Source organism: Protopterus annectens, chromosome 4.part0 (assembly GCF_019279795.1).
Source record: "Protopterus annectens isolate FY-2018-M chromosome 4.part0, PAN1.0, whole genome shotgun sequence".
Taxonomy (NCBI): Eukaryota; Metazoa; Chordata; order Ceratodontiformes; family Protopteridae; genus Protopterus; species Protopterus annectens.
Window position 1 is genome coordinate 360254080 of NC_056733.1, and position 16366 is coordinate 360270445.

Genomic DNA, 16366 nt, shown 5'->3' on the forward strand with positions numbered 1-16366 from the left:
CACAAAAATATGATAATAATGTTCTTGAACACATATTGTACACACTGTCCCATTAATCTCTCTCCCTATATATAGATAAAGAGATAGCTTAGATAGCTAGCCAGATAGATAGATAGATCTATATCGATCTATATATACTCCACTAACAAAAAAAAGTTGTTTATACTTTACTCAACTGCTCTTACTGTAACTGTCTTCTACCTTCTTTATTACCTTAGTTTGCTGTTCTGTGTGCTCTTAAGTGCACAAGTGCTCTTATTCTGCACTTATTACTGCTTGTTAGAAGCTTGATTATTTTATATGCTATTCTAAGCATCTTTGTTTTGGTTTTAGCATTTGTGCTTCAGGTCAGTTATTTTACATTTAGGGTTTTTGTGGAGAAACCCTACTCTCCCTAAGTCCACCACATATTCAGAGCACTATGTCTGGACAACTCCCATCAGTTTCCCCTGCCAGTCTGGTTGACATGGGAGTACTGAGACAGTGTAGCAACTGCCTCATGTTCACAGACAGTCCCCTTCTCCTAGCACATAATTCTTCTACTTGAGATGCATCTACATCAGTAAGCTGGAATCCATGCTCTCTCACACCACATTCAGTACTCCTGACAAAGAGGAGGTTGCCAGCACAAACACCCCACATCACAGAGTAACACACCCACCTATGCAGGGGTCCTCAACAAAAAACTTACCTAAACAACAGAGGCCCCTAAAACACACTCACAAACATTCCACACACAATGCCAATCACATCGCACACAGTAATCATCACACCACTGTCTCACAAACACAGCCCATTAGGCATAACAATAAACAAAACATACTAGTTATTGGCAACTCAATAGTGAGACACACTGATGTCCCCTCACCAGGCTCAACAAGGAGAAGGTCATGGTCAGCTTTTTTTTAGGTGCTAGAATCCGTCACATCACACATGCACTTAAGTCTCTCCACAACAGGTACAAGTATGACTCTGTTATTGTCCATGTTGGTGTGAATGACTTGAGACATCCCTGGACAATATGAAGAGAGACATGATTGAGCGCTCAGACTATGTGCTCCAGGCTGGTGTGACCATGGCCCTGAGCAGCATCCTGCCTTCACCAAGAATGATGCCACAATACCAACAAAAAATGATTGACTTCAACAATTGGCTTAGTTTCTGGTGTCTTTCCAAGGGGATCCAGTATCTGTCTGCCTGGGATGACATGGTTGACAAGCCTCAATGCTTTGCCAGAGATGGCCACCTGTCATCCTCTGGGGTGCCGGATCTTGACCAAGGCTCTTGCCACCCCCATTGTGCCTTTTTAAGGCCATGTCCCAAAGACAAAGCTTCCAACATGAAAGATGTGTCAAAAAGCAAATTGAAGGTCATGCTGCTCAATGCTAGGAGCCTTAATCTGAAAATGCGCTCAGTGGAGGCTCTCCTCACACTGGAAGATGCCAATGTCTGTGTAGTAAGGGAAACTTGGTTCAGGACTGCTGAGGTCACCCCTGCCTTACCAAGCTATACCTCATTCCACACTTTCTGACCCTAAAATGAGATCAGAAAGACTAAGGGTGGTGGAGTCTCTATCTTCATTAAAGACCGGTACACCTCCACACTGGTTTACCAGCATGATGCACTGGAATTACTGCAGGTGCAACTGACATTGGGCAAGATACCCATCCAAGTTATAGCCAGCTATAGACCCCCATCCATGTCTCAGGACACCCACTACTCCTATCTGGACCTACTTGACTCCATCAAGGTATCCCCTAACACCCTGATCCTTGGTGACTTCAACTACTCCACCATAGACTGGGTGAACTATTCTTGCACTAATGCACTCACCCACCGATTCCTTGACTTCATCAGCTCTAACACACTAGACCAGCTGGTATCATCCCCACAAGGGGAGATAACATACTGGACTTGGTTCTCACCAACATGGGTGACTGCTGCACCACTCCCATAGTATGTTCTTCCCTGGTGAGATCAGATCATCGGTCTATCTCATTCAAAGTTTCTATGCCACCCAACCCCTCCCCAGCCATAACCAGGCTAAAAAATCTTCTCAAAAGCTGACTACACCCTCCTAAGGGAGGGTATCAGCAGCTTCACACCACCACCCCCCCCCATCAGAGGATGCAGTCAACTATGCTGAACAGAACGTCAGTGCAATATACAAGCACCTGTACAACTGCATGGACTCACCTATACCCAATAGAACTAAAACCTGCTCCTCAAGAAAACACAAACCTGTCTGCTGAACTTCCTGTATCAACAGGCTTTACAACAAAAGGAAGAAACTGTTGTCCAAGGGTAAAAAGGAACAAATCCCAAATCGGAAAATCTCCCTCCTCCGCCTCAACAAGCAAATTAGATCACTAGTGAAAAACTGCAAAGCCAATTATGAGTTGAAACTAGGCTCTGAACCAAAGGGAAACCACACCTCCTTCTTCAGTTACGTTAGGAACCTCCATGGCAAAGCCGAAGTTTGTTCCGAATTAGTGCTTAATGGTACCATTTACACTGATCCTGCCAATGTAGCCAACCTGCTGGCTAATAGGTTCAGTGCAAACTTCACCCCCTTATCGCCCCAAAAGGTCCAGTTGACATTCCCAATACTTCTCCCACACCTCATATCTCCATAGATCAAGTATTAATGGCCCTATCTAAGGCAAAGAACACAGCTTCCATGTGACCTGATAATATCCCAGGCTGTATTCTGCACCATCTCTAGCAAGAACTAGCTTCACCATTGAGCACCCTATTAAACCACAGCCTAATTACAGGCTTCATTCCAGCAGAGTGGAGAACCGCCATAGTCATCCCCTTGCACAAAGGTGGTGTCACTATTGACCCAGGAAACTATCGCTCGATTAGCATGACAAGTCTGATCTGTAAAGCCATGGAGTGTATTATTATGGATCTCATAAACAAAGACATAGGCAATCTCCAAACACTCAACCCCACCCAATTTGGATTTGTCAGGGGCAGCTCTTGCCTATTGAACCTAGCTGACTTCTTTGAGACTGCCACCAAGGCCCTGGATGAAGGAAAGTCAGTATATACAGCTGACCTTGACCTGGCCAAGGCCTTTGACACAACCCCCCACTTGGGCATCATCAAAAAGCTAACACAACTTGGTGTTAATCACTATCTTATCAGATGGGTGGCAAACTGGCTCACAGATAGGACCCACAAGGTCAAAATAGGCGCCTCCACCTCCAACAGCAGACCTGTCACTAGTTGTGTTCCCCAGGGATCTGTTTGGCATCTACTTTTCAGAGGTCCAGGCAAAAACAAAGGACCTGTGGCTGACCAAGTTTGTGGATGACTGTAAGTTGGGTGCTGTCATTGACTCCCCAAATGACATTAACATACTGCAAGAGGGTCTCACAGCTACAAATAACTGGTGCCAAAGTCATGACCTTAAGGTAAATGCAAAAAAATGTATTATCATACAATTTGGCAAAAACACGGCCCCTACTGATTACCACATCAATGGCAACTCCCTAAACACACAACCTGTGGTGAGAGACCTGGGTACTCAGGTTGACAAAAATCTCACATTTGACCATCATGTGGTGGCAGTGGTTAGAAAAGACTTTTACTTGGTTCATCTTATAAGCAAAGGGATTGCATCCAGAAAAAAGGAGGTTATTACCTCTCTGTAGTCCTCCCTCATTAAACCCATACTTGAATATAACACCCAGTTTGGTATGTACCTCTTCAAACACCTGCACCAACTGGAAAGGCCACAGAAATACTTCACAAAGAGAATCCATGGCCTCCAACACCTGTCCTTTGCAGACAGGCTCAAATCACTATCACTTTACTTGGTATCATACAGATTGCTCAGAGGTGATCTGTGTCTCGCCTAAAAGGCAATCTCAGACCCTGCCCTACCAGAGAGATGCTTCCATATCATGTAATTCTAACTCCTCACTCATTACTCACTCAATAGACCTAAATCTAATATGCGACATCAACAAAACCTGCTGGAGAGACAGGTTTGTCTCCCAAAGGCTGCCCCATCTCTAGAATAGACTTCACATACATGTCAAACAGAGTATCTCTCTGACCGTCTTCAAGTGCAACCTTGATGAGTGAATGGAAAACCACAAATTTGTCCAAGGGGTTCCACCTTTGTCCCTCATTGAGAGGGGATGACAGGTGCTGACCGAGGTTTCATTTTTGGAGCCAGTAGACTGACTTTTAAAATGCCCAGACCGGAAAAGCGAAGTTTCATATGAGTGAAACTTCACTATAACATCTCAAAACGCCAACTTAGCCAACTGAGCAGAACAGGAAATCTGCTTATTTCCACACTACAGTGCAATCTCAGAGTTGGTATATTTAATTTGCAGGGGGGGGGTCAGAAAATAAATTATTGTATTGATGGAATTTAGCAATCACTAATGAATATTCATGTTGGTGCTGTAGATACTGTCATGAATATTCTGTGGGATTTTCTTTGATTATGCGGGTATAATGAAATAAAATGATAGTGTTGTGTTGCTATGGTATGAGGTTTTACTTTCATAATTGGATTAACTGGGAGGTAAGTTGGAATGTTATACCTTCGGTTTTCTGTACATCGGCCATTTAACATGCCTGCTTTGTGAGTTTTCGATTTTCCTGCTTCTGCGTTTTAAAAGTTGGTCTACTGGCATGTTGATTATGTAAAGTAGACCCATATGTGTGTGTGTGTGTGTGTGTGTGTGTGTATATATATATATATATATATATATATATATATATATATACATATATATACATATATATATATATATACATATATATATATATATACATATATATATATATATATATATATATATATATATTATATAAGCTTAACTTTTCATTGAAAATGCACAACATCGATCAACAAATGATAGACACTTAATGGTTAACCAAGAGAAACACTGATCCACAAAAGATAAAAAAATGCGTAAAAATAGTTTTTTCTGCAGGGTTTTGATTTTGTATTATGTCTCTGAATTTCTGCTTCTTATTCTGGTCTGTACCTCATAAACTGTATTTTTTTCAAGCAAATCAATGGAGATTGCAGTCACTAAATAATGATAACAGATGTCTGAGTTTCGGACTTATCAGCCTTCAAAAAAGTTTGCTAATGCAAAGCTTTTTATTCTAGCAAGTTTACATGTACATAAAGGCAATAGCTTTCACTGATTTTGAGCCTTGTCCACCTTTATGTTTTTGCTTTTTCCTTGATTTTTGTGGTAAGTAGAGCGTGTTGGGGGATGTAAGAAGTAGAGACATGTGTTGGGGACTGCAATCTGTTGTGCACTGTACTCTTACAGCAGTGAGCTGAGAACATAAATTCCACCAGGGTTGTCTGTGGGTCATAATAATTGCTGTGATGATATGTGCAAGTGCCAGCATAGCCATATGGAGTTTTATAAAAAAATGATATGTCCTTTGAATATCAAACTGATTTATACAAGATGCTTGTTACAAATGTATTAAAACAGTATGTCATTTGTATATCAAACTGATTTGTACAGATGCTTGTGCTGAAAATGTATTTGTGAGGTTTCCTTATGTTAAAATGTATCAACAGTGTACCCTGCTGAAATGAAAAGGAATGTACATGTATTATTACAACTGAATTAAATCAATATGTTTTAATAAAGGTCACTGGGACAACAGAGATTAACTTTAAGAAAAATAAGGGACATGTAAATGATTTGTAAAACCCTTAAAAGGCACCCCACAGTGCTAAATAGGACCAGAGACACCGGATCTGGGAAACAGCCTTTGTCCATTAGCTCAGTGAAAAGAGGGAAGGCCCAGGCATACTTACATGTAAACATGATGTGGATGCACGTACGTCTGTGCTAACTCCTGTCTCAGCTGCTATGTACTACTGTGAGAACCTAGAGTCAGGTGATCAGATGAGGTCATTCTGCTAAAAGCCCTCTTAGAAATTATAGTTTAGATATTACAAAAATCTCAGAACACTGAGTATTCTGTTTGGGAAGCTTGACTAGAAAGACCTTTTACTCACAGCATAGTTGCATTGCAGGTAGTAAGTAACTTAACTAGAGAAAGCGGCAATTATTTAGATTCATTCAGGAATATACCAGCTTAGTTGTGATATCATTTTTCTTTTATTTGTTTGAGTCTGTTCATCAGTGTTCTTTCAATATTTCCCTGTGACTGAACCTCTGTGGTTTACAGAATATATATTCAGTATTTTCTATGTACTTTTATTATTTATTATTAAATAGATTTAGAACTTTTATTGGCTGCTGGTCCTTGTAGAAAGTGTCTAACCTTTGAGGTAATTTAAATCTTAATTTGGTGACACTGTATGTACACCCAGAAATGCCTTCCATAGTCATCTTGGTGAACTACTTCCATTTGTATATAGTGGCCATTATTGCAGTATGGATACCCTTTTACATCTTAGTAGTAACTGACTGGTAGCAGTGATAACTACCTAACAGTCTGGGCAAGTTGGCAGAGTGGGTAATCTGTGCCAGCTCTTCCTGGTGTGTGTGTGTGTGTGTGTGTGTGTGTGTGTGTGTGTGTGTGTGTGTGTGTGTGTGTGTGTGTGTGTGTGTGAAAATTAAATCTTAAAAAGTGTGTGTCAGCTTACTTAAAGGTACACAAAGCACTGATCACAGAGATGGCGCCGGAGGACGTGGTTTGGACATCTGTGAGAATGCAACCCTCATACATCTGTACCAGTGGGAGTCTTATTGGGGAACTGGTAAGTATTAAGATATAGAGACATCCATGACCCCTAAATGTGTCTCTTTGTGCTCTATGGAAATTGTGCTTTTCTGCAGAGAGGTCTGCATCTGGAAATACTGTGTATCCATTGCACCTAAGTGCAATGTCTCCAGCTCCAGCGCAGAGGATTCAGGCCTTTGACTACCGGTCCAGCATGAGTACAAATACATATTTCATAGCAGGTGTAAGCACTCTACATGTTGTCATTTGTTCAAGTTAATCAGTCATTAATCTGTCTTTGCAGGAGTGCTACTCAGCAGCCACGCCTGTTTTAAGAAAACAGATATCTAAGATGTGTTTATTCAACGTGCTGCTAAAAACTGAATGGCTTATGCCTTGGTCTGTGATGGAAATGACTTATGTGCGTGGGGGTAAGGCGCAGCAGTATATTACGCAGTGTTGGCCATAATCTTTTTTAACATTCCATACCTCGCAGCCTATATCGCCATCTAACTCAATAAGGTCACATCAGTGCTACCATCTAGAAGTGGTTAAGCGCCCTGCTGAGTTTTTTTTTGCGTAATCTATTTTGCTCATATAGTTTAAATGTATGTTCCTGCCTCTGTTTTATATCCATGTACTTTTTGTTTTTCCCTTCCATATCCCTAGCTAGTATAATATATGTCCACGGGTCATTTGTACTTACTGTCATCCAAATCACCCAGAGAGGGGTTTGTATAAAGTAACTATCCCCTTTAGAGGGGCAGGAAGGTACTACTATTCTAGATAGGATTTATACTTTTTTACATTTGCCTTCTATTTATTCAGAACTGCTGTTTTGTTAACTTTTGAAATATTTAACTTACAATATAGTTTATATCACTGAAAGAAAAATAAACACTAAGCATTTCTTCCTTAACTCCTGCAATTCCCGCCTTAGCCATTATTAAATCGTGTTAAAGTTTGCAAAATGTTTAAGATGCACATCAGACCCTCTATGAACCTGATGACTTCTGGGATTAGGCCTAGCAACCTCCAGAACCCCAGTTTACCCTAAGCATCCTTCAAAACCTGCCACACAGAGTATTTAATAATAAGTTAGGTTTCAACTTAAAGCATTGTCTTATTCCAGGAAGAGTTAAAGAGTTAGACAAAGTGTGGAAAAGAAAGAAGAAATCTTTGTGGATGGTGGAGTCGTACTAGTAGCCATAGAGAGAGGTAATTGAGAAGTACAGGAGGGCTTAAGTATGCAACAGGGAAGCACGGATTCCTTTGTCTAAGACATCATTTCACTCAAAGGCCTTGTTGATTGCAAGTCAGACATTTGATGAGGCTTATATTGCCAATAAAATTTTATTATAATGTATTGGTATACAAGCAAAGTAGTCCGTTAATGAAAGTGAACACATTTTGCTATTTATACAGGTAATGGTCATTAATGTGCTAGCATAGCCCCAATTCTCAGCTCCACCTAACTGCATACCAGTCAGTTGCTTCCTGTAGTCTCCCTTGCTTTAGTCACCAGCCACCACTGTAGTTTGCCTCTTTGTGCTTTGTAATAATTAGTTGTTTATATTCTGCCCCATGTCTTAGCATCAGGCAATAATTCTAGTCTTCAATGTTCTAAAATAAAGGTGTGTTTGAGCTGTAATAAAGTTTATATAGTGTGGTGCTTTCAACAACACTGCCTCCCTAGGCAGCCAGTGGATTCATTCACTTAATATTTTAAAGCCCTTTCTTCTCCCTTGACTGGAGACATTGCTTTTCTGCCCCTGTGGTGTCCGGGGATCACTTCTGCACAACTCCATTAACTAAATCTCCTCTGTAGTAGCAGGCAGCTGTTTTATAAAGAAAATATAATAGGAGTAGGGAATACAAAGGTGAAAATGACAGTATTTAGTCAGAAAGGGACAGATGAAAAAACAAGAGTGCTAAATCATTGTTTTGCCTACATCTACTTAGAAAGAGGAGTCAGTTGTAAATCCAGAATAAGGAATCTTAACCAACATCTTCCACAAAAAGAAAATGGGCCAGTAAACCAACCTGAAAACCAAAGTATAATAAGTTAATTTAAAATCCAAATCCTGAAAAACTAAAAGCTACAAGTGTGCTGAAAATTGTGTTCCAACCTAGAATTTTAGATAACCTAGGATAATTCCCCAATGCCACTAACTAAATACGTTTAATAAAATGCAAGAGAAAAATTAAGATGGCTAATGACAGAAGATGGTCTAACGTGCCTCCGAACGCACACAGGAGGCAAGCAAACTAGGTAAATCTCCTACCCCTGTGATAAAAACCGTAGCTCACTATGGAAGGAAATAGTTTGACTTATCTGGATGTGTCGCCCAGCACATAATCCAGCACAGGCAAAATTCAGGAAATGAAGAAGATCATGCACAGGCAAAAGCATTAGCCAGACAATAAGACACAGGACAGTAGTAGTAATTGGAGTCCACTTGAGATGAAAGGATGGCAGCCAATAGGTTATCCCCAGGGTCATTTCCTGAGGCTATCCTTTACAGTACGGAACTTACAGATGGCCTGTGAAGAAAATATTATTTGCCATTCAGATGATGGCTGTTATGCAAATACAACTGATACAAAAGAAAGATATGGACTGAACTTGGACAGCTGAATGACTAGATGAAAGCCCTAGAAACTATTCAAAAATGCTAAAATAATACATTTGTGAGAGAAACTAAGGAACAGTATTAATAAATTGAAGGTGGAGACAATTCATATTAGCAGAAAAAGAAAAAAAAGACCAGGGATAACCATGTCTAATGTTACAATGAAATTAAAAGCCAGTATAAAGAACATGGAGCAGACTTAAATACATACAAAATGACATTAAAGAGTAAATACAGCATCAACAAGAGTGGAAGGTATTATCCTTTCTATAACTGATAAACACTACACAGTTCTGGGAAAAACCCTCAGCATTAAATGACACAGTGAATAAAACAGTGTTTACCTAGAAGAAAACAAAAATCCCAAAAGTGTGTGGTCTGAATTGTAAGTTACATAAGGCACATCACTAAAAAGACCTTAATATGTGTAGCCTTTTAAAAGTTCTATGATATGACAGAAAAATTGTAAGTACTCTAAAAGAAATCCAATTGAGTTGAGAGTACGTATGCCAAAAATACATGCAAATCAGCCAAGACAGTCTAAAGTGCCTATGTCATGATGTAAAACAAATAGGTACTATTTACAGAATGTGTGGTACGCACTCTAACAAAATTTCATTTAAAGAAACTTCTAAAAAACATTCCTTGAATGGCTATACTGAACAAGAATAAGGCTATAAGAAAACACCATGGAAACAAGCTCAAAATCAGTCTTTGATAAGTGGGTTATTTCCGGGAATTACAAACAACTCAGCAAGTAATGTAGTAGACTTATTTGAAATATAGGGTCCTTGTCCAGCCACGTTATATGTTTCCATTGTAATAGTAGCTGATCTTATTTTCTCGTCCAAAGTTTGCCGCGGTTGATCATTGACCATGTGGAGATTACTTAGGCTATGGACCCATCATTTCAGTCAGCCATTTCCATCCAAAATGTAATAATTACAGAAACACTGGCCACGCCCAGGACTGCATTTAGCGGTACTTAACGCCCATGCCCAGAGGTTGCGGGGCGCCTATCCCCAGTAAAGATGCATATTCAACCGCACCGTCCGGTGGTTCCTTCTCGAACAGTGTCATAGAGGTGCCTGCTCACATGAATTGGCAGCCTTTTCCAAAAGATGTGGCAGTCGCTGGGAGACAACGCATCCGCGCTGTCCTTATTTAAGTTGTAGGCTGCCATTTAGTGTCCCCGGAACAGAAGCTTTAGTCCCATCGACTTTGGCGATATGCACAAGTCTATTGCCAGTTCACATTGCTCCGCAAGCGGCATGTCCGCTAAGAAGTCTACATGATAAGAAGAGTTATATGACAGGGACTTAGTCAGTCTGTGTGGTTAGCACGTATGAGTCCCTTGATCTTCCCTTGCCGGTAAAGCACCCTATGTCCTCCAACTGCCGTGGTGCGTTTTTGTACGCAAGTACATGCACGAGTACATTATACTCAATTATGGTCCTAGATTAGTAAGAGAGGTAGAGTGGTTATAACCTCCTTTGCTCTTTTGAGGTGATAACTATTATTAATCAAGTAGCTATATAGAAAGCCTTACTTACTAAGCAGCAGAAAGTTCACGGGTACGAAATTATATCTAGTCAACTTGTGATCCTCTGTGATCCTCTACTATCAGTGGGTACTTAGGGCTGCTGCCACTGATAGTGTGATAAGTGACATTTTTGTGCCATAAAGGGAATGATAATGCATTTCCTTTGCATTCAGTTTGAGTCCAGCTTACTCATGTACCAGTCCCTAATTCTACGGCAGAGCTTCTTAGGAGCATACTGACAACATTTGGAGATTCAGTATTTGGAATCTCAGTTTCCAGTTGTTCACAAATTTGGTCAGCTACAACCCCTTAGTTTTACCCCAAAACATCTAGTTGTCCACACAACATTAGGGGCCCCGCACCCACCTCCTGTGGCAATTTTTTGGGTTGGTTGATATGGAGTCACCCACTTTGATAGTGTGTTTGGTTTTTGAGCCAGCTGGCAAACCCATCTTACAACAAAGGCTTGCCATTCAGTATGCTAACTTCACGTAGCAATGGCGTGGGATTTTAAAAGTGCGTGTGTGTGTGTGTAAAAGCCCGTGTGTGTGTGTGTGTGCAGTGTGTTTGCATGTGTAGGTGTGTGTGTGTGTGCGTGTGTGTGTGTGTGTGTGTGCGTATGTGTGTGTATTTCTATTGTGAAGTGGCCTGTCATCATTTCATTATTTCTGAAATGATCCCATCAGCACTTCTGAATAGACTGCCCTGGAGGAATCCAGCAGCTGAGTTATGAGCTCATGTCATGCTAGTAAGTATGCTGTAATCTGAATTATGAAAGAAAAGATAAAAAAAAAAAAAATGTTGCAGAAATGGTAATGGCTTGACCAAACACACATATATGAGAAGCAATAGTACATGATAATTTCTATCATACTGACAGAGAGACAGTAATGGCAATGTGTATCATTAGGAAAGACTGTGCTACCTAAAACAAAACATGCAAGAAAAGAATGAGCATACAGGAGGTCGTGGGCAGTCAGAATAATTTAAGTGAACTTGGATAGATGACAGGCCTATCCTTCTCATATGTTGTCATCTGTAAGGTTCATGCGCTGTATTCATTAGACATGGCTGCACAAGACCGCCTAAATAGAGATGAGATACCATGAACTGGATGAAATTGATAGCACTGACACATTAAATGGAATCTGCATTCTGGGACTCAAAATTTATTCAAATTAGTAATTGGATCCAGTTTTGAAAGTGGTGCGGCAGGTGTTTTAACCTCAACTTATCATAGCTGTCATTTACTGATCGAGCTTTTCGTGAATGACTGCGCCTCTAGCATGGAATGTCCTAGTTTACAAAACTTCAGTCAGCACCGCACAAGAGAATACAGGGCTTTGCTATAATACACTACTTTGATGATCCATGTATGAAACACACTTCATTGCAGATCCAATAAAACAAAATCTTTGGGCTTATTTTTTTTTCTGCTTGAGGTGCTAAAAGCTGTTTAAAAGGCATTTTTCTATCAGGAAAGTAGCACTATATACCACTGAGGAAGTTGCTTAACAAGCTCTTGTGGTAAAGAAGCATAAAGCCCTGTTTACAATCCAGATCATGTTCCAAGTTCATAGTAGCTAGGCATTGAACAGCCAGGCAGCGGCATATGACAGCAGTGAGTTATCAACACTAGCTCATCCCATTCTGTGGTTAGGGGAACAGCAGTTTCACTCCTTAGTCAGTTGCCACTAAGCCAGTGGAGCCTTGTATAGCAACAAACATCCAAGGTCCCAAACGTCCTCAAAACCATGATGTCAGCCCTCATCATATGTGTGACTATATGCCAGCATGGCGATAAATATAGGAGGTCTTCCAGTGACAGGAGTGCTTATTTAAAACAACCAGGGATTAGGTTATGCTCTTCCTAGAAATGATACTACCTAACATTCTAGTAAGGTGCAAATAACCTCCATGACTGTACCTGAAGCAATTTGGCTGTCTCTTGCCCTAATGCTGAGACCCTAATAGTGGGTGATTGAGTGGGTTAAAGACCAGGTGGCTTAAAGATTGGCAGACATGAAGCCGCAGCCAACACTAGAAAATATCGTGTTCTGCCTTTAAACATGATAGTTGATATGGAACAACAGGCACGTGAAAACATGTACCAATAATCCACACATGAAACAAAACACAATGTTTGGAATCCTCACTGATTGTACCAAAACAATACTCTCTGCTAAGTGAGGGGATCAAAGAGGGGAAATATGGGTTACTGTTTCTTGGTAGGAGCTAGTCTGTGATTAATAGAATTTAAAATCTACCCCATCCCTCCTTCTCTGGCAGATAAACCTAAACTTCCTCATTTAATGTACTTCTGTACCTACTTTCATTCCCTTCATCTTATAAACATACATCTCTTCTTTTCTTTCTTTACATTTCTGATTTTCTCCTATTTACTTCCTACTACTACATTCAGCATTCATTACTTGTTTTTGCCTTTATTTCCCTTTTCCGTTCTTATTTAGTTATTATTCCCTGCAATAAGTCTGTTTTGATGTGAAGAAGGCCTCACTATTTCCCCTATCTTCCTAGTCATCCTTCTTTCCACTCAGTCTGTTCACTGCCCTTTATTTCTCACTTAGCCTGCTATTTTGCCCTTGCTCTTCCCATTATGCTCCGTATTTCCTTAAATGTCTAGCCACATGTTATCTACTCACTGGGAGAAACATTCATAGATGCACAACCAACTCAGCAAATGTGCATTTACTGAATGCATAATGACAGATACGACAAGATTGAAAATGTACCAAAAAAGATAAACAATAGTATGTGTAAAACGACTTGGATAGAATCTTTAAGGATGCCTCATATACAATCCCAATAACTGTATATTCCCAGCCCTTTGTTCAATACTCATAGAAAATAAGAGCTTCAACATTTGAAATGTTGTCAAGAAAACAGGAATACATCCTGATAAATTTATCTTCAAACCCATTATAAAAATAAAGCAAAATGAAACAAAGAGTGTACATATTGCATGACTGATGATGTATTTATTTTATACGTTACAATAATAAATATGTAATTTTGGTGAAAGAGGACTAGCCCCCTGCTTCTATCAGCTGCAGGAGTCACAGCCCTTAAGTATCCATGACCAGCGCAAGTTGGAGAAACAGAGTTAGATTAAGCAGGCCCTTTTTCATATCACATATAGACACAATACCCAATGAACCAGTCCACCTATCAGATGTCTTCGGAAAGGCAGAAACTAGAGAGCAGGAAAGTCCCATGTGAATGCACCTTCCACACACCTGTACACAGTGCCTCTAATACAGATGAGTCCACATCATTTGCATATCTGACAAGGTACATTTCCAAAACATTACTCAGAAAGTTTTAACAGACACTGAAACATACTTTGTCACTCATGCTGAACCCAAAAAATACTTTTTTCCCAACCTCTCCCATGAAAATGCAAACAAAAGTCCTCTCACAACACAACCAGCGGTGCTTTTCTCACTTCATATCAAATTATTAGGGATGATAGTGATGATAATCCTAAATTTGACCTGCATATACAAATAGTATGAGAAAAACTCTATCAAAAAACTAAGGATGTTAATAGATCCAAAACTTTCTCATTGACATGCTGACTAAAAGCTAAACTTGCACCTACCATTCTGAAAGACCTATTAGCCAAACAAGTTGGCTCTGTTCTTGCCTCAATACCAGGATACTATATCCCTAAAACAAACAACAAATACTCTGTCATACCCTATATCTCCCCATTTCCCTCCCTTTCCTCACTCACTCCTTACTTCTATCAATTTCTCTCCCTGGCTTATCTAAATATCCCATAAGCCCGCTTTTTCTCTTACTTAGTATTAGAATTCTGTTTGTATTATATTAACTTAACTTTAATTTTTCTATAAACTGGCTAAAACTTCTCTAACAATTAAACCAGTGTCATATAAAGTATGTATCTATTCTTAAACTAATAAGTCATGCTGCGTCCAGTTTGGTAAAATTTAATAAAACTGTAGTTTTTAATTATTTTAAAGACTTTAAAATTATTGTTCCAAAATGCTTTACACTTAGGAGCTTTTCCAATTCGGGCTTTAGCTGAAAATGTGCTCCTACTTATAGGGTTTTCCCGAAATCAAAGGTAATTAAAGAAATAAAATAACAAAATAAAAATACTGTGTGCATGTAATTTTACAGGATGTAAAACAAGTATTAAAAATGACATGTAGCATGTAAGAAAGCACAGCATCGTGATCAGAATAAACTGCTTTGCCTACCTTATTTCCGCTGAATATGCAACCAAATGTATGTACAGACAAAAGCAAACATTAATAAATTATTTTAAAAAGTGTAGGTGTGATGAAAGTAATATTACAGGAGACACACACAGATACTACAATGAGGATGTGGGAGCCAAATAAAGGCTTCAGAACAAGGCAGCTAGATATGCCTCATTGTTCCCAAATGAGTAAATTTTTTTCTGAGACCTCTTGAAACTTAACACCCAAAAAGCACAGAATGTTTTGAACTGTGCAAAACAAATATTAAAAGTAAAGAGGAAGAGCAAAAGAATGCTCTGTGTGAAATGAGTATGCCAATAAAAAATAGGTTTTTATGGGAATAAATGGTAATTGAAAATAATGAGTCACCTTCCTATATGTATTGGGGGTAGCATTTAGAGGAATGAGTACATTTTTACAATTATAGGTAAGTGGTAGTAAACAATATTAGGTTTGAGTACAAAATGTAAATTTTCTGGCTACACCCTGTTTCAGAATGATTATTCAGCAGAATAATGTGTACAAAGAGAAAAAAAGAGGTAATAATACCGATCAGAGAGGCCCTATTAGTGATAAAGGAGGAGAAAGACAACAATTGTAGATCTGTGGTCACAAGTTAGTGTCAGTGAATGAGTATTACACTGGCATGCATTTATATATTCCATCTAAAAACTAATATTAAGGATGTGCCGCAGAAATCATGGAGAGATAATTAGCTTGCTGAAATATTATTCTTGAGTGGGGAACTGAAATTGATATGCACAGTGAAGATGTACCTAGGACTCCAGAAGGGAATATAACAAAGGAGGGTAGATTTCAAAGAATATGTAAAGAATATCGGGAGGGAAAGAGAGGAACCCAGAGAGAATTTACATATTATTCTCAAAGGTACATTAACTGGGTTAGACTGAAAAGAAATTAATTTCATAGGAGCATAAGCATTTAATTGAAAACTTTGAAATATATCCAACAACTATTTCAGATCATGCACCAAAAAACATTAAGATAAAGATACAGGGTAATCAAGTAAAAATGAGACACTGTCGCTTTCCTACTTACCTATTTAAAAAATGAGGAATTTAAGGAATCGGTAGTGGAAATGATTCAAGAGTTTTTAAAGAAGCTACAGATTTCTTCATTAAGGATAGCTGAGAAGTAGGATAAAATGAAAATAGAATTTAAACTTATGATAAAATAAGAGAGAGAAAGAGATATGGGGAAGAGGTAATAGGAATTACAGGGGATTA